The sequence below is a fragment of the Myxine glutinosa genome, chromosome 8, assembly GCF_964187855.1.
Source record: "Myxine glutinosa chromosome 8, kmMyxGlut1.1, whole genome shotgun sequence".
NCBI lineage: Eukaryota > Metazoa > Chordata > Myxini > Myxiniformes > Myxinidae > Myxine > Myxine glutinosa.
Genome location: NC_136268.1, coordinates 66,128,465 through 66,154,997, shown reverse-complemented (window position 1 = coordinate 66,154,997; position 26,533 = coordinate 66,128,465). Strand labels below are relative to the sequence as shown.

The 26,533-nt window shown below is 47.5% G+C and overlaps 1 protein-coding gene across 2 annotated transcripts in view; it reads right to left on the bottom strand.

The window, feature by feature from the left end:
* HIVEP2 (HIVEP zinc finger 2) overlaps positions 1-26,533 on the bottom strand; it is a 241,199-nt gene that overhangs the window by 61,764 nt on the left and 152,902 nt on the right. The gene's annotated exons all lie outside the window — the stretch shown is intronic.

Below are 26,533 nucleotides of genomic sequence, written 5' to 3'. Positions count from 1 at the left end.
ACACATGGACACTGCTACGACTTCCAGGAAAGAAGTCGGTATTTCAAAAAAGTGGATCTGGGGTGAATTAATGGGGGTAGAAAAAAATCAAGGTTTTGGATGGGGGAAGATTGGGCAGTGAACAGCTGTAAGATCTGTTCAATCCCACTCTACCATTGAGGGATTTAAGTTGGCAGTATAGTCCATGTCACGTCACACCCCATCCATACTCATAATCATTTCTGCCCCATTTACCCTCCCGTAACACAACACATTGACTTGCAGGTTACTGTTTCGTTCCCTTTCCTCATCTACTCCTGCTTATTCCTCCTCTTGCTTGCGTCGCGTGTTGTCTTTCTGTACCACTCTCAGTGATTTGCCTTCCAGCCTATGCCACCTCATTTTTCCATGAGCCTATATTTTGTATGGAAACAAAAAACAATTATTTCAAAAACAGACTTTCTATAAAGTTCGATATTAAATGTTTGTAAGGGAAGCCATACCAGAAACACACCATTTAGATAAAATGCTGTACACCCTGATAAACAATGAGGAAGATCCAATTAAATGTAGGTGGACAATAGAACAACCAGGTCATTGTCCACAGAGCCAATGAGTAAATGGTTTGAACGCACAATCTGAAGGATGAAGCATCTCATGAACTACTGCAATGAGAGGGATGTACCAATCATCCATGTGTTTTGTCACGGGATTTTGAGCAAGTAGTTGTACCTTCCTGGTTTTGCGTGAGCATGCATACCAGCTTTGCTTCTTCGCTGTTTTCCTAAACAAAGGTCATGTGCAGCAACGTCTTCCGTCCTGCATTTTCAAGGAACATTGTGTGAATGAAAACAGCTCACGCATCCCACGCAAAACCACTGCAGCCATCAATAGAAAGCACCAAGTTGGACCGACAAGAAACTGTAAAGCACAAGCGACAGAGATAGTTCTGGCGGTGTCACTGGGGATGCAAGTCCCTTTCCAGCACGGCATTTGATGAGATTTTGTACCGGGGACATGAAAAGACCCTCCAATGACTCAGACAGCACTGGTGACACTTCACACAAGTCCTTCTTTCAAAATTTCCATTTGATTTGGTACAGGCGGCATTGACCTCAGAGAAAAAAGAACGTTTGTTGGTGTTGTTGTTCTGGAAACTTTTTTTCACGAAAGCAAATTTTGAATTTAGCAAAAGGTTTGTTTTGAGGAATTTATTTACTTCAGTGGAACAAACTGTCACAATATAGTGAGCATTTTGAGGAGAGATTTGCTTTCCAAAAGCAACCACTTGTTTTTGCATCCACTTAATGTAGGTAGGGTCATCACTCAAAGAAGACTAGACTGCCTCAAGACCTCTCTGTGCCTTTTCTGCCAAAGTGATTGTTATGTTTGCCATTTTACCATCATCTATATACGTAGATATAAATGCAAATTGCCTGATCGGTCTGATCGAGGTAAACGTCATAACCACAGCACGTACTGTGCAAAATGATAGCGCACATAATTGCGCACATAACCCCCACCCCAAGCCCATTTAGTCCAAATGCTAAATGATACCTCATTTAAGAGTTATTGGGCCCTGACAGTGCATGCGGAGGTTTACAAAAATTATTATTCATGCAATCTCGAGTTATATTCATTTTTGTTGCGCACGTGGTGTATATGCTCAGTTTCTGGTTTGCACATATACCAGAAGTTGAAAAAAAACACAAACCATTACGTCAATTCTGACTATATATATATATATATATATATATATATATATATATATATATATATATATATATATATATATATATTGTTGCGGATATGGGATTTGGCCTCCATCCATATCCGCTTGTAAATATTCCCCTATTTCCCCAATACTCCCCAACTATCCCCAATCCCCCATTCCCTAGTCCCATTGTCTGTAAACAACACTCTGTAGAACCGACCTTCCCCTTTTTCCCCCATTAAATGTCGTACCCAGGTTCACCGCATCTCACGTAGACAACTATAGGACATCTTGCTAGTTATTCTTAGTCTATGTCAGTTAAGGACTCGTTTCCATTAATTCTGACTCTTCGTTGCACCAGAATGTGATTGTATGGCACCATTAGTAAGTTTAGGACCTCCCAATACCTCCCCGCATCTCTTCCTCATGGAACAACAACACCAACAACAACAACAGCGGCGGCGGCGCGGCGGGGGCGCGGGGAGTGTGCGTCCTCACTCCGGCTTGGTTATCCGCCATTGAGCATGTGCTCCGACGGGGTTACCACGCAGGGGCTCACTGTCAGCTCCTCGTCAAGGGCGGAGCCCGGTAACCCCCCGCACCCAATAAGAAACGGCGGACCGATTCCATCTGGGGCGGAGCTAACGAGCCGAGGGCGTGTCACTCCCCGCTGGACATGCGCAGGAAGACGGAGGTGACGTCAGATGCGCCTCAGCTACGGAGAGAAACGGACGTCACCTCCAGCGCGACGATACCTCCCCGCATCTCTAGACCGGACCGGGTCGATTCTGCCCCTGAGCCAAGGTGCACCTTGAGCTATCGGCTGCCTGCCCTCCCCTGCCATCAATCCCCGTGTAAGTCAGTCTTGTCCCGTTTGTCTGTGGTCTGTCGGGGCTAAGATAAGACCGTGTCTAAGTGCCCATCTTTCTGTGCTGTACCTCTGTGCCGTGTAATCTAAACGTTCTGCATAACCCATATTATATCCTCCTCCGGAGGTCTTGAGAACTGTACCCCTGGTGTCGTGTCATTTAACCCAGCCGTTGTGTCCTTTCCATCATTGATTTAGCATAGCGCGACTTAGTCAACGTTCGAGTGGAATCGGGTAAACTGTGCGAACACGGCGGCCATTCCGCTCGGCCCTTCATAACATCCTAATAAGTCGTGTCCGTAACAATTGGTGTCGAGGAGTGAGATTGGACCCGGAGCGCGTTTCACGCGCTCGAAATTATAACGGCGAAATTTGATTGTTTTACAAAAAAAAATAAAAACCCGAATTTTGAAAGTCGCGCTATGGCAGATCAAGACGGCTGGGTTCCGGTAGAGGAGAGTGAGGCAGGGTCGATCCAGGACCAAATTGAGGGACATGAGGAGAGCGAAGCAGTGAGGATGGCAGGTTCGCAAAATAGCGTCGTCGCGCACGAGGTTACGGGCGCGCAAAATGGCGCCTCGCACATGGCCACGGCGACCGCGCCCGCGACCGTAGTAGCGCCGCTGGTAGATTTGAACCTTTTTTTAATACAAATGAAGGCCCTTATGGCCCAGAATAGTGAGCAAATGAGGGCTGATAGTGAGCGATTGGGTGAGCGATTGGAGGGCCAAATGGGGGTAATGAGGGACGAAGCGAGGGCTCAGAGTGAGCAATTGGGGGTAATGAGGGACGAAGCGAGGGGTACCGGTGAGGGATTAAAACATGGGTTAACGGGGGTAGAAAACAGAATGGCCGCTCAAGAGAATCAAATGGAAGGGATGCAAAAGGGATTAGAGGGGTTATAAAACAGTATGGAAGGCAAATTGAGGGACATGAGGGACCAAGCGGAAAGGGAAGTTAAACAAATAGGGCAGCAGATAGAGGGGGTCAGAATGGGGGTAGAAACCAAACTGGATGCTCACAGGGAGGAAATGGAGCAGATGAGGGTGGCATCTGGGCAGGAGATGCAAGTGATGGGAGAAGAGATCAGAAGAGGTGTGAGTGAGGAGGTCGGAGGCGTGCGCGAGGAGGTGAGGCACTGTAAGGAGCACATGGAGAAGGAGGTGAGAAAGGGGACTGTAAAGAAGGAGGTGAGAAAGGGGAGAACACGCGAGATCTTGGAGACGGCGGCAGGGATTTTCGAAGCTCCACACGGTCTCCACGTTTTTCGAAGTTAAGTCTGTTCACAATTGTATTTTGTCGAAACTGTATTTATCTTTCGGTGTGTGAAGTTATTGTGTGCAACTTTGGTTGTTTCTCGGTGTTTATCTTTCATAAATTGATCGTCTGTTTGCCGTGTCGCGAGCAAGGCCTTGTACAGTGTGCACTGTACAACCTTGAGGCTTTGTTTTTCTCTCAGTGGTCCGTCGTTTGTGATCCAATAACTTTCGTTCTCTGTATTCCCAGTCTTTTCACCCATAGCCTACTTCCTTGTGTAAATCTCAACTCAAAAAAAAAAAAAAAAAAAAAAAAAAAAAACATTTCCTTCTCTGTTCTCATTCGTTTATTCATTCTTATTCGTTCGTTCGTTCTTCGACCACGTGTTTCTCCCCCATTTCCCCAGATAGTTTTCACTCATTAACCTTCAATGTTTACACTTTCCCCTCAAGTTATGTATTCCGTCATATTTTATAACACCTTTTTCTTCTTCTTCTTTAAAAGGCTGCTTTCGACTTGCTCACCAAATCAATTCATCCCAAAAAAAACATCCATCTCCTATAGTGCCTTTGTTCTACATTCCCTAAACTCTCCTGCACTCCATCCTCCATCCAGCGTCCTTAAACGTATTTTTAACTCGAAGGTCACAAGAAACTCATTTTGCAATAAATGTTCGTTTCCCATAAATCGTACACTTTCAAAAATCCAATCTCACCCCTCCCCTCCAAATCTTCCCCATAACCCCTCCCCTCCAAATCTTCCCCATCACCCCTCCCCTCCAAATCTTCCCCATCACCCATCCCTTTCAAATCTCCCCCCTTGCCCCCTCCCTCCTAAACTACTCCCTCACCCCTCCCCGCCAAGACGCCCCCTCGCCCCTCCCCTCCTAGACTCCTGCCTCACCCCTCCCCTCCAAATCTCCCCCATATCCCATCCCTTTCAAATCCCTCCCCTTGTCCCTTCCCTCCCAAACTCCCCCCTCACCCCTCCCCTTCAAATCTCCCCACCCTCATTGCTTCTCAATTTCCCCCCGCTCACTCCCCCTCCTCAAAGCGTCCTCCCCGCTTCTTCCCCCTTCAAACTCTCACCTCCATCTCCCCCAACCTTCTGCCTCGCTCTTCCCCCTCCTCAAATAACACCTCATTGTGGCTCACCCAATCACCATCAAACCTTTTGTCCGCCCCATCCTTCCCTTTCTCCGAGCTATTCTGAAATCTCTGACACACCTTCAACAGCTCTCCCTACCTCTTCCACCTCTTCCACATCTTACCCTACCCCTCCTCCCCCCTGTTCTGTATCTGATGCTCCCCCTTCCTCTTCATTAACGGTATGGACCTCAAACATCCGGGGCCTTCGTTCAAACTTAACTGATCTCTCCATACAGGTTGCTTCTGTCAAACCAGACGTGATCTGCTTAACAGAAACTTTCCTCCTTTATGATGTCTCTGATTCCATAGTATCTCTCCCGGGCTACTCCCTCCTCCGGTATGATAGACCTGAGCCTCGTCCTGGAGGCGGGGTTGCTATCTTTATCAAAAACTCTCTTCCTCACTCGCCCTGCACTGCACTCTCTCCACCTCACCCCCAGGAATACCTCTGGCTACGGCTTCCCCTTCGCTCCCACCTCTTGTTCATATGTGTGTTGTACCGTCCACCAAACAGTGATGACTCCATCTACATCTCGCTGTCTGATGATATGGACCAACTTCTATCTACTCATCCCAACTCTCTCTTCCTCATATGTGGTGATTTCAACTGTCATCATGCCAGTTGGCTGGGTGTGGGTACCTCTCTCACCAGCCATGGCTCCTCAGCAAAGGACTTCTGCGACTCACTGGGACTGACACAATCTGTCAATTTCCCGACCCGGATCTCAGTCAACGGAACATCTTCTCTTCTGGACTTGGTTATGACTAACTTCCCTGAAAATGTCTGCTGCTCTTCTTCTGCTCCGATCGGATCATCTGATCATGTCCTTGTTAAAGTGGACATCTCTCTGACCATCCTCAGGGAGCCTGCTCAGCGTCGACGAGTCTGGCATTTCACTCAGGCCAACTGGCACGGTCTTCAAGCAGCCATCAATCATCTGGACTGGTCTCCCATCTCTACCACCTCTGACATCAACTCATCCTGGGAATTCTTCCAAAGTAAATTGCTCTCTCTCATGCACAGATTTATCCCATCTCGTCTTCAGTTGTCATACCCTTCCTCCCGTCCATGGTACACGGAATCTTGTGGTGAGGCTGTTGCCAAGAAACAACTTGCCTTCGTCTCCTGGAAAGCAAATCCAACGGAAGGAAATCTCATTTCCTTTCACAAAGCCCGAAACAAGTGTGTGTCCACCCTCAGGAGAGCCAGGAAACAATATCTCTCCGTTCTCAAGACCGAACTCTCTTATCTGTCTCCCTCTTCCAAATCCTGGTGGCGTCTGGTCAAATCCGTTTCTGGTGTTTGTTCCCCCTCCATCCCCTCCCTTACCTCAAACGGCTACACAGCTGACTCCGCACGTGAAAAAGCTGAATGCCTCAACTCTGTGTTTGCCTCTAAATCTTGTGTCCCAAACCCATCCCTCTCTGTACCCACCATACCCAGTCGTACCCTGCTGCTCCTGGACTCCGTGTCCTTTCCTCCTGACAAGGTGGAAAAGTTTCTGTCAACCCTCGACTCTGATTCTGCAACTGGACCCGACGGCATCAGCCCACGGGTCCTAAAATCCTGCTCTGCTGCTCTATCTCACCCTCTCTCTGTTCTCTTCACCCTCTCTTTTGCTCAAGGTCAACTGCCATCTGCTTGGAAATCAGCCAACATCACCGCTTTGCACAAAAAAGGTGCAAAAACAGATCCTAGCAACTACAGACCAATCAGCCTTCTCCCAATTATCAGCAAAGTCATGGAATCCATCATTGCTTCTGATATGAAATCTTTCCTCTTCTCCAATGGCTTGATCTCTGATCATCAATTTGGTTTCAGACCAGGTCACTCTACTCTGGACATGCTGCTTCTGCTGTCTCAACAATGGATGGAGGTCCTCAATGCCAAACAGGAAATTAGAGCTGTCTCCCTCGACATATCACGTGCCTTCGACACGGTCTGGCACCCCGCTCTGCTCACCAAACTCTCCTCCTTTGGTATCCATGGAAATCTCCACGCATGGCTGGCGGACTTCCTCTCTAGTCGTCGTCAACGTGTGGCCCTGAATGGGTTTCTCTCATCTCCTCTTCCTGTTCAGGCTGGAGTTCCCCAAGGCAGTGTTCTGGGCCCCGTGCTTTTTCTGGTCTTCATCAATGATCTCTCTGACTCTCTCGAAAATCCTCTCTATCTCTTTGCTGATGACTCCACTCTCTGCCGCTCCATTCCTCTTCCCTCAGATCGGCAGTCTGCTGCCTCCTCACTCTCTGAAGACCTGGACAAAATCACAGACTGGTCAAACAAGTGGAACATGTCTTTCAATCCTGACAAATCTCACACTCTTACTATGTCTCTCCGAAAAGATCGACTGGACAACCCTCCCATCTACTTTCTCAACAATCCTCTCCAAGAAGTTCTGTCGCTCAAGATTTTGGGTCTCACTATCTGCCATGATCTTTCTTGGGAAAACCACATTTCCAAGCTGGCCTCCAAAGCCAGTCGCCGACTGGGCATCCTGCGTCGTGCGAAGTCCTTCCTCGGCACACCTGAGCTCCTCACCACATACAAGGCTTTCATCCGCAGCTCAATGGAATACTGTTCTCCCCTATGGGCCGGTGCTCCTGCCTCACACCTAGCTCGGCTTCACGCTGTTGAAACCAAAGCTTTCAGAATTATTGGAATCTCCCGCGATGAAGCTATCTCTGAGGGCCTTTCACTCACTCACCGCAGGCAGGTAGGTGGTCTTTCTGTCTTCTACTGACTCCTCTCCGGCCTTGCACCCCCAGCTCTCTCTGTGCTCTGTCCCCCAAATATTCCTACAGGTCGCACAAGATCTGCCAGCAACCCTCTAATGGTTAAACTGCCGAAATCTCGGCTCTCGGCTCACCTTCACTCTTTCATTCCTCTTTTCTCCCGCCTCTGGAACAAACTCCCTCACTCCCTTCAATCCCACTCCTCCCTCCAGGTCTTTAAAACAGCTGTTCACCACCATCTCTTATCTTCCCCCATCCAAAACCTTGATCTTTTCTACCCCCGCTAATTCACCCCAGATCCACCTTGTTTGAAATTCCAACTTCTTTCCTGGAAGTCCTGGCAGTGTCCATATGTTTTATACCTCTCCCACTGCCCCCTTCCCACGCCCCCCCCCCCCAAAGCCCTCGCCCTCTCTCAGATCTCTCGATGTCTCCATGTCTCTCGGTCCCTGCTCTCAAATGTTGTGTTTGTGTCCTTCCCCCTCTCTCCCCATCTTGTCTACCGCTCCCTATGTTATATGTTTTATGTGTCGGTTTGTCTTTCTGTGTGTTCATGTGATTAATGTTCGCTCTTTCACGAGCCTCGATATTGTATACAAAAAAAAAAAAAAAAAAAAAAAAAAAAAAAGTTACAAGGGGGCATAGAGGACCTGACGCAGGAGGTGGAACAGCTGACGGTGGGACAGACTGAGTTAGTGGAGCAGGTACAAAGGAACACTGCGGTACTAGGAGGGTTAAAAGCGACACAGAAAGAACTAAAAGACGACTTGATAGCGACGAAGAGGCAATGTCAGATGGTACGTGAGGGACTGACAACGAGGTTGGACGAGGTGACAGAGGTAATGGAGACAAAGGACCGGCAGGTGAGGACGCACATGGAAACGGTCAAGGTAGCCTTAGAGGACGAACTTGAGGAGACGTACCGGGAAATAAAAGAGGTAAAGCAGAAATTAGAAGAAGTGGAAGAAGGGGTGAGCGAAATTAAGAAGCGACGGAGAGGGGATAAGAAAGAGATAAAAGAGGAGGTAAAAGAATTGGTCCAAAGTCTGTGTTTGGATCGTGATGATGTGCTCATTAACCGGATGAGGGATTCGCAGGTGATGGAGGAGAAGCGAAGAGGAAGAGGACCCGGTGTAAGTGGTGACCAATATGGTCGTGCGTATGATGCGCCAGGTGATTTAATGAGCTTGGGGGTCGAGATGGACCCGGGTGTTCGTGAGAGGCCGTTGGTGAAGTGTGCGACAGGTCTGGTGTGCGAAAAAGGAGGTGTGCGAGAAAGTCCGACTCTGGGGTGTGTGAGGAAAAAGTGCGTGCCAAGGAGTGAGGGTGCTGGCGAGAGTGAGTCGGTCGTAGCGCGTGTGCGAGGGAGCACATGGAAGCGCGGTGTGGTAAGTGTTACAGAGGGTGTGACGGGAGAGTGTGCGCAAGAGTGTGCGCGAGAGAGGTGTGTAACGGACGGGTGCCTGAGGAAAGAGTGCGCTGTCGGGAGTAAGGGTGAGTGCGTTGTCAAGAGTGGTGGTGAGAGTAGTGAGAGTGACAAGGAGCGTGAGTTGGTTGTGACAGGTGAGCGAGGATGTACACCTGGAATGGAAGGATGCACACCTGGAATGGTAGAGCGTGAGTGGGAAAGCACGCTGGAATTGGTAGTGAGGCACGTGGTTGGGTGTGCGAGTGAGGGCACACCTGTGATTGTCACAGAGGAGGTGACCGAGGAGGGGGCGCGAAGAGGTGTGTTGGTGAGGTGTGCGACCAACGAATGTGTGCCAAAGTGTTCGGTGGTCAGGTGTGTGACCAAGGCTGGGAATGGAATGAGTGTACCTGGGTGTGTTAGAGAAGGTACGACGAGGAGCATGGAAACGGCAGGATGTGTGAGCAAGGAACGGGCTGCGGGGTGTAAGCATGCAGGTGAGGCATCGAAGGTAACCGGGTTAGAGGTTAGAGCGACTTTTAGCCGAATCGGGCCCTCGGTGCGCGTCGGGCAGCTTCGCGTGCCGCGAGAACCAGCGGGGATCCGAGCCACGGCGGGTTCGAAAGGACCGCCGTGCGCGATCCACGCTGGGCCTCGCGTGGAACGGCCGCGTCCGGGCTCCACTAGGCGGAGCGGGCAGGCCGATAGGAAGGGTCGTCATGGCGACCACTTTCTATTGAGACGTGCCGGCAGGTCGAGATCGGGACATTGGATGGCTCCACGCCGAGGTGGTGCGTGGGATCTCGGCCCGGGTAAGCCCCCGTCCCTGCCACGAATGCGGGACGTATCCAGCAGCTGGCACAAAACGACCCGCGTTCATTGCTCGGCTGTACGAAGCCGGGCTGTAGACGTGAATTGGTGCACCGAGAGGATGTAATAAGGAGACGGGTGATAGTGATAGTGATCGTGATTTGATACGAAATTTATAATAGTGGGTAGAATTGGCAGTAAATGGAAAATTTTTGAATTGGTTGGAATTTGGACGAGCAAAATTTATAGTGAGAGACCCCCGATGTGGTGGGATGGCAAATCCACCATCCCTCACAGGTGGGGGCAATTGCGCAATAGTTTATGGGGTGGCTATGACAACCGAGCCAGGTAGGGCTTGGATAATTGTAGGGATCTAGCGAAGATGACATTAGGTAACGTTAAGATTAGTTAGTGACTGATACCTGTAGTGGGGACGCAGGTAGATTAGTGTGGATTATAATGACGTGGGAGCACAATAGTTTAAAGGGACGACTGGGAAGCGCAAGTTTCAGAGGGGAGTCGTTAGCTGAGATGATGCCGTGTGTGTGAGGATTGAACAGGTGTGATTGAACAGGTGTGATTGCACAGGTGTGCAACTGAACAGGTGGATGGAGCAGTGTATGAGTGAGTGATAGTGATGGTGTATTGTGATGACCAAATGGTCCAGGAAGAAAGGAGGGTGCAGGTGGCACCAGGTGTGAGGGCACAGGTGTGCAACAGCAGGTATGGAGAATGGTAGTGTGGAATAAATGGAGTATTGGAATGGATGGTCGTGGAGTGAGTATGGTGGAAATTGTGGAGTGGATGGTGCGAAGGTGTGAATGGGGGAAGAGTGGACCCCCATCACGGATACCCGGGCGGGTAGTGTAAGTGTTAGGTAGAAGGTATAGGTAAATTGTGGTTGGATATTGGCATTTGTGGTGCGGTTGCAGAATGGTATTGTGGATGGGTGCATTAGTGTTGTGGAAATGGCTGGGCGTGTAGCCTGTTAGTGTGTGTAGTTGGTTTGGGCACTCCACCACTGTGAGGATGTCGGCCAGGTGAGGCCGCAGGTGGGCTCTGGGAGCCGTTAGTGTCAGTGGGTGCCTGAGGATCCCGGGTGTGGATCGGGTAGCCCAGTGCCAGAGAGGGCACCGAGTGGGGAGAGCGCCAGAGGGCCTTCCCCAGGTAGTTAGGTTAGGGTAAGGAGCAGGTAAGCTCGGAGGCAACTGCAGTGGTGGAGGTGTGCAGGTGGGTAGACCTGCTGGGAGAGCTACACGTCGCAGCCCAGAAATTGTGCGAAGGCACCGGGAGATGAATCGGGGGAGTGAGACCCCAAATTGAGAGGCACCACAGTTTGGTCAATGGGAATTGGTTTTTAGAACCCATAGTGTAAGTTGGCCAATGGATTGGCAGGGAAAGACCCCGGGTAATGTAAAGTTGTTAAAGTCATTTAGGAAATAGTTAGGATTGATGAACCTGTCGCACCATACGCAGCCACTTACCTGAGGTGGTGATGATGACTCCACACCTGTGTTTTCTTTGTTCTGTGTGCAGGAAATGAGAATTGCTGTGTGGATTGGTGAGACGCATCACGACGTGGATGAGACATTGGGGTGATTCCATCTCTCCCTCCTTAGGAGGGACTGATGATGAATTGGTGATGGCAAATTTTGCTGTTGAGTTGGAGATGGCAAATTGTGATGAGAGTTGGAAATGGCAAATTTGATTGGTTAGGAGGGAGAGAAGACGAATTTGGTTTATGGGAGGAACGGGGAAGACAGTAGGGACGTTTGTTGATTTGTAAAGTAGATGTTTATGGGTAGTGTTGTGTTTTGTGGATACAGTAAGGGGTAAGGGAGGGGCAATGTAGGTTACCTGGTGGGGGGGGGGGGGGCGTACGGTAGGAACGTACCTGTCTCACCTGGTTCCCATGTGCCCCCAGTGTGCATCATCTTGTATTGCGTGCACTTTTGCGCCCTTACCCCCTTACTCACTTGTCTTCTTCTTTTGTCTCCCACCTCCGAGGATCTGGCTTTGGGGCAGAGAGAGAGGAGAGAGAGGTGCTGGCTCCGCAGTTGTGGGCCTGTACTTTCGCTGCTTGCTGCCTGGATCGATACACCATATGGACCGCAATGTTTGTGGCCGCCCACCATGGACCGCAGTTGTCTTGCGGGCAAGCACCACCCGTTGATGGACCTATGGGTCAACGTGGCACCTATGCCATACAGGTGAACCACTTTTAGTTGGCCCCCTGACGGCCACAATACAGAAATGGACGCGGTTGGCGCCTTTCTTTATTTTCTAAGGAAGCTAGAAGGCCAAGCACTTCAGGAAGGCAAGACCAGCGGCAGAACATCGGCCGGCTGCGACACCACCGGTGACTATCGAACACTTTATTGGTGCACCGGATGGTGCTGACTGTGTTATGGGGTGGTGCTTTTGGTGCTTGGATGGGGTGCTCTGCACATTATTAAAGGCCGTAGGGCCACAGGGCACTCGTGGGTTGGTGTATCGATGCTGGCATGCGTGCTCTGTCTATGCATAACATCTGCATGTGTTCCTCCAAAAACAGGTCCTGGATCGTAGTGTAAATATCAGTGTAGTCTTGTGTAAATAATGCTCCCTACCGGCTGTATGTTTAGTTTGAGGATTCTTTCCGCGATTCGGTTATCCTGTGGGTGTGTTTCTGTGAGGAGAAGGGTGCAACGTCGCAGGGGGACATATTTACTCATTTGTGAACATCTGTAAAACTGTCGCACTCAGGGTTGAGTTAATAGTAGAGGGAAGTACATCTGAGTGCCACACTAACGTAGGTAAAGATTTATCGGGTCGGAACGCCCCGAGGTAGAGAAGGGTGCAATGTTGCGGATATGGGATTTGGCCTCCATCCATATCCGCTTGTAAATATTCCCCTATTTCCCCAATACTCCCCAACTATCCCCAATCCCCCATTCCCTAGTCCCATTGTCTGTAAACAACACTCTGTAGAACCGACCTTCCCCTTTTTCCCCCATTAAATGTCGTACCCAGGTTCACCGCATCTCACGTAGACAACTATAGGACATCTTGCTAGTTATTCTTAGTCTATGTCAGTTAAGGACTCGTTTCCATTAATTCTGACTCTTCGTTGCACCAGAATGTGATTGTATGGCACCATTAGTAAGTTTAGGACCTCCCAATACCTCCCCGCATCTCTTCCTCATGGAACAACAACACCAACAACAACAACAGCGGCGGCGGCGCGGCGGGGGCGCGGGGAGTGTGCGTCCTCACTCCGGCTTGGTTAGCCGCCATTGAGCATGTGCTCCGACGGGGTTACCACGCAGGGGCTCACTGTCAGCTCCTCGTCAAGGGCGGAGCCCGGTAACCCCCCGCACCCAATAAGAAACGGCGGACCGATTCCATCTGGGGCGGAGCTAACGAGCCGAGGGCGTGTCACTCCCCGCTGGACATGCGCAGGAAGACGGAGGTGACGTCAGATGCGCCTCAGCTGCGGAGAGAAACGGACGTCACCTCCATCGCGACGATACCTCCCCGCATCTCTAGACCGGACCGGGTCGATTCTGCCCCTGAGCCAAGGTGCACCTTGAGCTATCGGCTGCCTGCCCTCCCCTGCCATCAATCCCCGTGTAAGTCAGTCTTGTCCCGTTTGTCTGTGGTCTGTCGGGGCTAAGATAAGACCGTGTCTAAGTGCCCATCTTTCTGTGCTGTACCTCTGTGCCGTGTAATCTAAACGTTCTGCATAACCCATATAGTGTAGCAGCATAGCAAACCTGTTGTGCATTTTGTGATACAAGCACCAAATTTGGCACAAATGTACATTAATATGTTGCGAACATTTTCAGATATTGGGCCACTTGAAATTCCGTAATTTTTTTTTTCAAATTTTTTCAAATTTCGTAATTTCAAATTTTTCGGGTGACACCGTCACAATTTCGGTCTTCGAGGCCGGCCGATATAGTGGGGCGGCTTAGCCCAAATATTCAAAAGAATTGTGCATTTTGTGATACAAGCACCAAATTTGGCACAAATGTACATTAATATGTTGCGAACATTGTGTGGTCAGCAATGAAGACGAGAGTCTGAATTACATGTATGCAAAAGACCTTGTGAACCAGTGAAGCAAATACACGGGTAAGCATGAATTAAATCTAGGGCATGATAAAATTTCCATGATGTTTACCTCTACACTCAATGGTGGAAGGAGGTAATGTTTTGATCCCAGCTTGTCTGTATGTCTGTTTGTCTGTTAGTCCACAAAATTCCAGACAAAGCTTGTAGTAGTGGTAGTTGTAGTGGCAGTGGTGATAACAGAAATTGTTATATAGAACTGAACTTATATTATTATTATATGCAGAAAATAACTTCATTTCTATATGCCCTGCAGTGGACAGGTTAATTGGTTTATGCACTGAAGGGGTCACCCTGGTGTGCACTGCTGTGTTCTGCCTCACTGAGTTGTTCAGGTATGATGTACTCAGCACAAGCTTCCGGTCGGCCCGGAGGTGGGGGTGCGGGGCCTGTCACGGAACGTCAAAACAAACGGCCTGCCGGGGCCGCCCAAAAGTCGGGCGTGAGGGGCGCGTCCACTAATGGAACGCCTCTCGCTTCCCAGATCGAGGGCCACGTGGTCAGGAGAACCTCGTCCCTTCCGGTCACACTTTGCCTATCGGCCGGCCTCAAAGACCGAAATTGTGACGGTGTCACCCGAAAAATTTGAAATTACGAAATTTGAAAAAATTTGAAAAAAAAAATTACGGAATTTCAAGTGGCCCAATATCTGAAAATGTTCGCAACATATTAATGTACATTTGTGCCAAATTTGGTGCTTGTTTCACAAAATGCACAATTCTTTTGAATATTTGGGCTAAGCCGCCCCACTAATATTATATCCTCCTCCGGAGGTCTTGAGAACTGTACCCCTGGTGTCGTGTCATTTAACCCAGCCGTTGTGTCCTTTCCATCATTGATTTAGCATAGCGCGACTTAGTCAACGTTCGAGTGGAATCGGGTAAACTGTGCGAACACGGCGGCCATTCCGCTCGGCCCTTCATAACATCCTAATAAGTCGTGTCCGTAACAATATATATATACACATACAGACTTGGCATTTAATATGGAATATTTTTTTTGTGGGGGTGAACTTACTTTTCAAGATGACTTAGAACAAAAAGTTCATTGGAATTATGTTGTAATTATTCTAGATTTTGTTAATGTGACCATTAAAAGAAACAAAAACCACATTTGACATTTTGAAGCAAATAAATTGATCCTTGAAAGTGATGTAAACTGATATCGAACTCAATTCACGGACAGTACTGTGTTAAACTTCTGTACGTTTCCAGAAGTATCTCTTTATTTTGCACATTAGCCAAAAAAAATTTCAACAAAAACTAAAGCTAAATTATGACTGGGATTACGGACAGTAAAATTACAGTTCAGTACTTCGTGTAACCCCCACGAGCATTCAGGAGAACATGTACACGTCGAGGCATGCTGTTCACGAGATTTGCCAAGGTTTGGACAGGAATCGCTTGCCATGCAGTGACAATAGCCTGTTGCAATTCACGCACAGAGGTCGGCTGCTAGTCCAAGTTGTCGATTTGACGCGTTAATTCTGCCCACAAGTTCTCTGTCGGATTCATATCCGGGGACATGGCAGGCCACTCCATATGCTCTACACCACGGCCAGCAAGAAAGTGTTGGATCATGCGAGCACGATGAGGCCATGCATTGTCATCTTGGAAGACAAAGTTTCCTCGAAAGGCTGCACGAGCAAATGGAAGCAATGTTTCTTCCAGAATGACCCTGTACTTGAACTGGTTCAGGTTTCCATTCAGAACAACCAGGTCAGTTTTGCCCCCTGCATGAAAAGCAGCCCAAACGGTCACCCCACCACCTCCAGCTTGGACTCTTGGCACTATACAATCTTCGTTGTGGGCTTCATGCACTTGTCTGCGCACTCGGACGCGGCCATCTTGACGATAGACCAGAAATCTAGACTCGTCACTGAAGGTCACGTGATTCTAGTGTCCTGGCTGCCATTGATGGTGCTCTCTGGCCCACTGCAATCGGCGCTGGCTGTGTTGTCTGGTCAGGCGTGGCTTTCTCAGGGGATGCCTGGCACGATAGCCTGCTTGAACCAGTCGTTGGTTGACTAGCCTTCTCGATACAGGCACATTTGTCAGTTGCTGCCACTCAGCCCTAAGCCGATTAGCTGACTTGGGACGGCCATTGCAGACTAACCGGTGCAGCTGGCGATCATCTCTCCTTGTGGTTCTGCATGGACGTCCTGGCCTCGGTATTGGAGTAGGGACACCCCTCTGAGCATTTTGTTTCAGGATCTTTGACACCTGACCTTGAGTGATGCCATACTGCTGAGCAATAGCACGCTGTTTCATGCCAGAATTTCGTAAAGCCACCACTCCATGACAAACAGCATTGTCAAGTTGACGGACCATCTCCAGAGGAAGCGGCAATAACTTTTGTATACGTGCAGCAGTTGTTTTCCACTAATACAGAACGCAACAACCCTTATATACCCGATTGTGAAGCCAATCGTCAAATGTACCCGTCCTTACATTTTGTCATGCCACCTGTGATATAATCCTGTTATTGACTTCTTGCTGTGAAAGACAATCAGTGACATGGTTCTTTCAACAAAGACATCACCGAAGGGTAAAATAAACTCACCAGATTGATATACTGAGTTCAGAAAGTAACCCGAAGTCGAGAAAAAAAAAATTCCATATTAAATGCCAAGATCTTGGAGACGGTGGCAGGGGTTTTCGACGGTCCACACGGTCTCCACGTTTTTCAAAGTTAAGTCTGTTCACAATTGTATTTTGTCGAAACTGTATTTATCGTTCGGTGTGTGAACTTATAGTGTCCCCCTTGGAAGTTTCTCGGTGTTTATCTTTCATAAATTAATCGTTTGTTTGCCGCGTCGCGAGCAAGGCCTTGCAGCCTCAGGCTTCCCCCATCGAAGGTTGTTCCTTCCTTCGCTGTTTTGCTAGCTTTTTTGATTTCCCCTTCTCCACCAAGCTTCACCAAACATCTACTATTTGTCTAACGTTGTAACCCCCACACCCCCCCCCCCCCAAAACAAACAAAAAAACAAACAAAAAAAACTTTTATTTCCCTTTCTCCTCGTGTGCTTTTGCCTCTGCCCACGTGCGCTGTCTCGCCCCGCCCCCATTTTCCCCTTGCCTTCCACCTTTTGCCCTGTTTAAGTGACTCGTGGTCGTCGCTCTAGGCTTCCTCTCCCCATTGGTATTTTTGTGAATATAAGATTGTTCTTCACAGTTCTGTTTAAATATGTTTCAACTATCCCCTTCAGTGTTTTATTCAGTGGTTTATTGTCTAACGTTTAATAATTGTCTCTCAGTGGTAAACTGAGAGAGGAAAAACACGCTGTTTTTCTTCTTATTTAAAAGGCTCCTTTCAATTTCCTCTTCAACTCATTCCATTTCAAAAAAATATTCAATCTCTTATGATTCCAAATCACTCCATGCTCTAAATTCTCATTCATTCCATCCCTCCTCCATCGTTCTTAAACGAATCGCTAACTTGAAAATCACAACAAACCCAATTTGTTATATATGTTCATCTTTCATTAATCATCCACTTTCTAAACTCCCCCTTGCCCCTCCCCTTCAAATCTCCCCCCCCCAACCATCCCTCCCAAATTCTCCCTCCTCCCACCTCCTTCTCAAAGCTGCCTCCTCCCCACTTCCTCTCCCTCCTATGTCATACCTCCACCTCCCCCAACCTTCTACTTTCCTCTGCCCCCCCTCAAACAAACTCTCACTGTGCCTCATTCCATCCCCATCAAACCTTTCGTCCTCCTCATCCTTCCCTTTCTTGTAACTCTTCTGTAATCTCTGACACACTATCAACTGCTCTTCCTACATCCCCCTCTCACCCTTCATCTGACCCTACCCCTCCCCTCCCCTGTCCTGCACCCGATGCTCCCCCTCTCTCCTCACTAACGGTATGGACCTCAAACATCCGGGGCCTTCGCTCAAACCTGATTGATCTCTCCATTCAGGTTGCTTCTGAAAATCCAGACTTGATCTGCTGAACAGAAACTTTCCTCCTTCAAGATGTCTCTGATTCCTTAATATCTCTTCCTGGTTACTCCCTCCTCCGGTACGATAGACCTGATCCTCGTCCTGGTGGTGGGGTGGCTATCTTTATCAAAAACTCTCTTCCTCACTCTCCCTGCACTGCCCTCTCTCCACCCCACCCACAGGCGTACCTCTGGCTACGGCTTCCTCTCCGCTCCCACCTTTTGTTCATATGTGTTCTGCACCGTCCTCCAAACAGTGATGACTCCATTTACATTTCTCTGTCGGACAACATGGACCAACTTCTATCAACTCATCCAAACTCTCTCTTCCTCATATGTGGCGACTTCAACTGTCATCATGCCAGCTGGCTGGGTGTGGGTTCATCTCTCACCAGCCATGGCACCTCAGCAAAGGACTTCTGCGACTCATTGGGACTGACACAATCTGTCAATTTCCCGACCCGGATCTCAGTCAATGGAGTATCTTCTCTTCTGGACTTGGTTATGACTAACTTCCCTGCAAATGTCTGCTGCTCTTCTTCTGCTCCAATCGGTTCTTCTGATCATGTGCTTGTTAAAGTGGACATCTCACTGGCCATTCTCAGAGAGCCTCCTCAGCACCGACGAGTCTGGCATTTCACTCAGGCCGACTGGCACGGTCTGCAAGCAGCCATCAATCAACTGGACTGGTCTCCCATCTCTAATGCCTCTGACATCAATTCTTCCTGGGAATTCTCCCAAAGCAAACTGCTCTCTCTCATGCACAGATTTATCCCATCTCGTCTTCAGTTGTCTTACCCTTCCTCCCATCCATGGTACACTGAATCTTGTGGTGAGGCAGTTGCCCTGAAACAACTTGCCTTTGCGTCTTGGAAGGCAAATCCAACTGAAGGCAATCTCAGTTCCTTCCACCAAGCTCGAAACAAGTGTGTTTCTACCCTCAGGAGTGCCAGGAAGCACTATCTCTCCACACTCAAGATTGAACTCTCAAACCTGTCTCCTTCCTCCAAATCCTGGTGGCGTCTGGTCAAATCCGTTTCTGGTGTTTGTTCCCCCTCCATCCCCTCCCTTACCGCAAATGGCTACACAGTGGACACCGCACGTGACAAAGCCGAATGCCTCAACTCTGTGTTTGCCTCAAAATCTTGTGTCCCAAACCCATCTCTCTCTGTTCCCACCTTTCCCAGTCGAACCCAACTGCTCCTGGACTCTGTGTCCTTCTCTCCTGACAAGGTGGAGATGTTTTTATCAAACCTCAACTCTGATTCTGCAACTGGACCAGATGGCATCAGCCCTCGGGTCCTAAAATCCTGCTCTGCCGCTCTATCTCACCCTCTCTCTGTTCTTTTCACACTCTCTTTTGCTCAAGGTCATCTGCCAGCATCTTGGAAATCAGCAAACATTACCGCTTTACACAAAAAAGGTGCAAAAACAGATCCTTGCAACTACAGACCAATCAGCCTGCTCCCAATTATCAGCAAAGTCATGGAATCCATCATTGCTTCAGATATCAAATCCTTCCTCTTCTCCAATGGCTTGATCTCTGATCATCAATTTGGATTCAGACCAGTTCATTCTACTCTGGACATGTTGCTTCTGCTGTCTCAACAATCGATGGAGGTCCTCAATGCCAAACAGGAAATCAGAGCTGTCTCACTTGACATATCACGTGCCTTCGATACGGTCTGGCACCCAGCTCTTCTCACCAAACTCACCTCCTATGGTATTCAGGGAAATCTCCACTCATGGCTTGTGGATTTCCTCTCTGGTCGTAGGCAACATGTGGCCCTGAATGGATTTCTCTCATCTTCCCTACCTGTTCTGGCTGGAGTTGCCCAAGGTAGTGTTCTGGGCCCTGTGCTATTTCTGGTCTTCATCAATGACCTCTCCGACTCTCTGGAAAATCCTCTCTATCTCTTTGCTGATGACTCCACTATCTGCCGCTCCATTCCTCATCCCTCAGATCGGCAGTCTGCAGCCTCCTCACTCTCTGCAGACCTGGACAAAATCACAGACTGGTCAAACAAGTGGAACATGTCTTTCAATCCTGACAAATCTCACACTCTTACAATGCCTCTCCGAAAGGACCGACTGGACAACCCTCCCATCTACTTTCTCAACAATCCTCTCCAAGAAGTTCTGTCGCTCAAGCTTTTGGGTCTCACTATCTGCCATGATCTTTCTTGGGAAAACCACATTTCCAAGCTGGCCTCCAAAGCCAGTCACCGACTGGGCATCCTCCGTCGTGCGAAGTCCTTCCTTGGCACACCTGAGCTCCTCACCACATACAAGGCTTTCATCCACAGCTCAATGGAATACTGTTCCCCCCTCTGGGCTGGTGCTCCTGCCTCACACCTTGCTCGGCTTCACGCTGTTGAGGCCAAAGCTTTCAGAATCATTGGAATCTCCTGCGATGTAGTCAACTCCGAGGGCCTTTCACTCACTCACCGCAGGCAGGTTGGTGGTCTTTCTGTCTTCTACCGACTCCTCTCCGGCCTTGCTCCCCCAGCTCTCTGTGCTCTGTCCCCCCAATATTGCTTCAGGTCGCACAAGATCTGCCTGCAACCCTCTTATGGTTAAACTGCCAAAGTCTAGGCTCTCTGCTCACCTTCACTCTTTCATTCCCCTTTATTCCCGCCTCTGGAACAAACTCCCCCACTCCCTTCAATCCCACTCCTCCCTCCAGGTCTTTAAAACAGCTGTTCACCACCATCTCTTATCTTCCCCCATCGAAAACCTTGATCTTTTCTACCCCCGGTAATTCACCCCAGAGTCCTTGCAGTGTTCATATGTTTTATTCCTCTCCCACCTCCCCCCAAGTCCTCCCGATGTCCCTGCTCTCAAATGTTGTGTTTGTGTCCTTCCCCCTCTCTCCCCATCTTGTCTGCCGCTCCCCTTGTTTTTTGTGTTTTGTGTGTCGGTTTGTCTTTTTGTGTGATTAATGTTTTAATGTTAGCTCTTTCACGAGCCTCGATCTTGTATACAAAAAAAGAAAAGAAAAAAAAAAAGAAAAAAGTCTGTGTGTGTGTATATATATATATATATATATATATATATATATATATATATATATATATATATATATATACACACACACAGTCACGTGAAAAAGTAAGTACACCCCATGTAAAGTTTTGACTTTTTCAACATATTTCAATATACAGGTATTTGATCTTCATTTCAACAATATTGATAGATAAAGGTGATATAATAAAACAAATATCATGAAACATTTACATTTTGTAGTCCATTGTATAATTTAAATAAACATAAATGCAAATTTCGCATGTGGAAAAAGTAAGTACACCCCTACATTTAACACTACTTCAAATACCTAAAATTAGAATCAGGTGCACCAGCTCAGGTGCAAATGATTAGAACATCGTTAGAGAGGATCTTGGAGTAACCTGTCTTATTTAAACCTCAGACATTTAGTTTGGTTTACTCTTTGTTGTTGAAGTGTGCGGCGTCACCATGCCTAGATCAAAAGAGCTCTCTGAGGCCTTCAGAAAGAATGTTATAGATGCCGACGAGTCTGGGAAGGGATTTAAAAAGATCTCCAAACAATTTGAAATCAATCATTCGACTGTCTGGAAGATCATCTACAAGTGGAGAATATTCCAAACAACTGCCAACTTGTTCAGGCCAGGCCGCCCCAGCAAGTTCAGCCCGAGAGCAGACCGCAAGATGCTGAAAGAAGTCTCTAAGAACCCCAGAATGTCATCACGGGACCTACAGGTAGCTCTTGCCACTGTTTATGTCAAAGTGCACGAGTCCATTAGAAATGATGGACTCTACAGAAGTCCTTTCTACCATTAGAAAGAGGCTGCACAAATTTGATCTACATGAGAGGTGTGCCAGGAGGAAACCTTTGCTGTCCAGAAAGAACATCAGGGCAAGACTAAAGTTTGCCAATGAACACCAAGGCAAAGACCAGCACTTCTGGAACAATGTGCTCTGGACAGATGAGTCAAAGGTAGAGCTATTTGGCCACAGCACCAGAAGACATGTCTGGCGAAAACCAAGGACAGCATTTGACCACAAGAACCTGATACCAACTGTAACGCATGGTGGTGGAAATATTATGGTTTGGGGCAGCTTTGCTGCATCAGGGCCTGGGCAGCTCACCATCATAGAATCCACTATGAATTATTCATTGTACCAGAGGGTGCTTGAGGATAATGTGAGGCCATCTGTCGGAAAGTTGAAGCTCAACCGAAGGTGGACCTTGCAACATGACAATGACCCTAAACATACCAGTAAATCCACCAAGGAATGGCTGAAAATAAAGAAATGGAGGGTTCTGGAATGGCCAAGTCAAAGCCCGGATCTAAATCCCATCGAGATGTTGTGGGGGGATTTGAAACGAGCTGTGCATGCAAGAAACCCCTCAAACATCTCACAGCTGAAAGAATTCTGCATGGAGGAGTGGGAAAAAATTTCTCCCAGTCGATGTCAGAGACTGGTAGACAGTTATAAGAAATGCCTACTTGAGGTTGTTTCTGCCAAAGGGGGCAATACCACCTATTAGAGCCAAGGGTGCACTTACTTTTTCCACATGCGAAATTTGCATTTATGTCTATTTAAATTATACAATGGACTACAAAATGTAAATGTTTCATGATATTTGTTATATTATATCACCTTTATCTATCAATATTGTTGAAATGAAATCAAACAGCTGTATGTTGAAACATGTTGAAAAAGTCAAAACTTTACATGCGGTGTACTTACTTTTTCACATGACTGTTAATATATTTTTTTAAACCGAAAACACGTCGGTGAAGCTGTCCATCCATCAGTGAAGCCATCCGGCGGTGAAGCTGTATGGCCGTCAAGCTGTCCGGCCATGAAGCCTTTCGGCCGTGAAGCTGTCCGTCCATCCGTGAAGCTGTCCGTCCATCCGTGAAGCTGTCCGTCCATGAAGCCATCCAGCCGTGAAGCTGTATGGCCGTCAAGCTGTCCGGCCATGAAGCCTTTCGGCCGTGAAGCTGTCCGTCCATCCGTGAAGCTGTCCGTCCATCCGTGAAGCTGTCCGTCCATGAAGCCTCCCGGCCATGAAGCTGTCCGTCCATCCATGAAGCTGTCCGTCCATCCGTGAAGCTGTCCGTCCATCCGTGAAGCTATCCGTCAGTGAAGCCATCCGGCCATGAAGCTGTATGGCCGTCAAGCTGTCCAGCCATGAAGCCTCCCGGCCATGAAGCTGTCCGTCCATCCATGAAGCTGTCCATCCATCCGTGAAGCTGTCCATCAGTGAAGCCATCCGGCCGTGAAGCTGTATGGCCGTCAAGCTGTCCGGCCATGAAGCCTTCCGGCCGTGAAGCTGTCCATCCATCCGTGAAGCTGTCTGTCAGTGAAGCCTTCCGGCCATGAAGCCTTCCGGCCGTGAAGCTTTCCGTCCATCCGTGAAGCTGTCCGTCCTTGAAGCCATCCATCCGTGAAGCTGTCCATCCGTGAAGGCTTGAGATTATATGTCTATTAATTACATACTGTTTGAACATCATTTGCATCCTGTCTATATCAATTATGTACGTCTATTGATAAAGTACTAATGGAATGTACCTTTCAACCCTTTAGACTGCTGTGACCCCTTAGACCTTTGAAGACCCTTTAAGACTCCCAACACCCTTAAGAGCACCAATACCCCTAAAGACGCTGAAGACCCTTAAATACACTGAAGACCCAAAATACCAAAATTACCCAAAAGACCCTGAGGTCTCAAAAGACACAGAGGGCATAAAAGACCCCAGGAACCTAAGTGACCCAAAATATCCTGAGGACCCCAAAGACCCTGAAGACCCTGAAGACCCCAAACACCCAAAATTCCCCAAATACTCTGATTAAATTCCCTTTCTATTGCAAACGAATTCCCTTAAAAGAGCCCAGCCGAATCGGGTTATCTGTTCGTCTTCTTATATATTTACATGCATTCATTGTACCATATGCAATGTACATTTGTTTATATTTTATTCAATGTACAGCACAATGAAAGCAGTGTGGTGACACAGGTTTTTTAAGTCATTGGGGTAGGGTGATGGGTGATGAACATTGCGTAGGGTAGTAAAATGAAAAACAGTTCGAGCAGACCTGTCAGGATAAAAAAAACGAAAAAGAATTTGGAAAGAAATGAAAACGTCACATACTGGACTCTTCAACTGCAAAGGCCTGTGTCTTCCATGGAAGGAAATACAAATCTAAAATGCTGTTCAAGTGGTGCAGTGCCAGCCGGACACGCTGTATTTGTTTTGGATACAAAATCCAGGTTCATGGAAAAGCGAAGTGACAACTCAGGGTAAAAAGGCAACGCACTGTCATTGGGAGCTGTTGGGGCACAGTGGGGACGATAAGCAAGGGAATGACCAAACGGGAAACAAAAGGAGGGAGAGAGAGAGAGAGAGGAGGGGAGAAAACATTTAACGGTACCTGCAAGAAGAAGGTGGGGGAGAGGGTGGCGTTAATGGATTACAACGTCTTTCTCTAAAGGTGTTTTATTGGCCATCCTATACCAACACGTGAACAGAAACTTAATCCAGCTTCTTTAGAATATGCTAGATCATGACGTCAGATCCTGTCCCAAACCCGGTACTGTCCAATGAGATTAAACTAAGTTTATGCCTCTTGTTCCCTTCATGTTTCCTTAATCTTGTTTTTTGTTTCTCCAATTGACATAAAACCTACCTTTGTGTGGAATTAATGGCACAATGCATTCCGCTATCATTCATACTACTCAACGTCATGCAAGAGTTCATCAGCAAGTCCACGGCCTAACATAATAATGATGACGATGACCACTCATTTTGCATCTCCAGATGCATGGAGAGCTGCCGAAGCAGTTTCCTCGGCTGTTGGGCACAATCCTGGACGGGTCGCCATTCGGACGCAGGATACTCGAATGGCTCATTCTTCCCAGTAGGCTGGTACTCATTTTGTCGACCTCGGAAGGATGACAGGCTGAGTCAACCCTGCTGGTGGTAATTCAACAGCATGACCAGGGGCTCAAATTCAGGACCCCGAGGTCTCAAGCCAGCCGCCTTAACCATTAAGCTAACACCAGATTTATGGTTCAGTGAAATGGTTAACAATGTTGTAAAGTATGCAGAAATATGTTATTTATGTAATTCTGTAGTAAAATATATCAATTGATTGTTGTCAGGCCACAGATCAACTGATGTCCTCCCAAAAGCAAATTGTGAATTGTTTTTGGTTTAAAAGCTGGATGAAGTTCACTTGAATTTCACTGTTGATGTGAAGCCAAATGAATTTTGTTATGGAAAGGTGTTTTTCTCTACCTGTTTTTACACATGAATTTATGGAACAGTGGTGCAGAAGTAAGTAAAGTGTTAAAATGACGTCATGCCTCACTTCCTAATTTCACAGAGATTTGGCAGCAGAGACGCAAAGCAATTCACAAGCTGCCATCTCCGCAGGGTGTCGACATTTGTGGTTGCTATGTATTTAAAAATCCTCTGAAGAAAAACGTTTATGTAATACAAAAGAGACGGTTCAGGATTAATGGAACTCGTAAGTCTTTCCTCAAGTTAAAAGCATAAAGAATTTGCACATTTCTATTCAAAGAATATCATATTTTCTTGAATTCGTTTTCCGTCGAGTTCCATCTGAATATTTCCTATGAATGGGTGAATTGAGAGAAGCAAGGGGGAAAAAACAGGAAAGGGAAAGCAAAATTGGGAGTAAAGGGGAGGGAAATGGATTGGTATATTTGGGCATTAGGGGGATTGGTGGGAGGAAAAACGTTCTATCATCTTGGAGTACATCATTTTATGAAGGCCCATTGGCAGCAAAATTTGTCTTCAACATGAAAACACTCAATATCTCAAGTCAAACTTAAAGGTAGACGATTCACTTTCAAATCGGAAGTATAAATATATGAATAACTAGAACGGCACTCGGTAGAACGCAAACCTCCGCCAGAATGAACAGCTTACGTTTTGTATCCCATTGATGGGCTGGATCTGGATCTGGACATGAACCAAAATCGAATTGGCTTGTTATTGTCACCTACCCAACTCATCCACCAAGTTTCATCATAACTCGTACACAACCTTTTGAGATATACTGCTATATATTATTTTTGGCCCTATCTCTCAATGGTGAAGAATCACTTAAATAAAAGTAGGGGCAATACACATGGGCGCTCACCTCGTAGAATAAAGCAGTATACTACACTGACTAAAGGTATTTTAAACAGTATCACGGTATTTTCAACCAATTTCAATGGTTGCTAGAAGGCAGGAGAGCATGTACAATCATACCAACGTAATCATAATACTTTAAACAAACAAATTAAAAAATAGCTATTTTGGAGGCTAACCCTCCTCCTCTCCTCCCCAACACATATACCTCCTCAGATTCAATTTTTTCTAATGCCTTGAAGAAACATTGGTACATCATGGGTGATGAAGGTTGTGGTCAATTTTGCTTGAAATCGTGTGTGTAGTTTCAGACAGAAGAGCAAATACCTAAATTGGGGGTGCAACACCCCCACCCCGTCCGTACCCTCCCCGTAGACTCCTTTAGGGCCGATTTTTCTTAATGCCGTGAA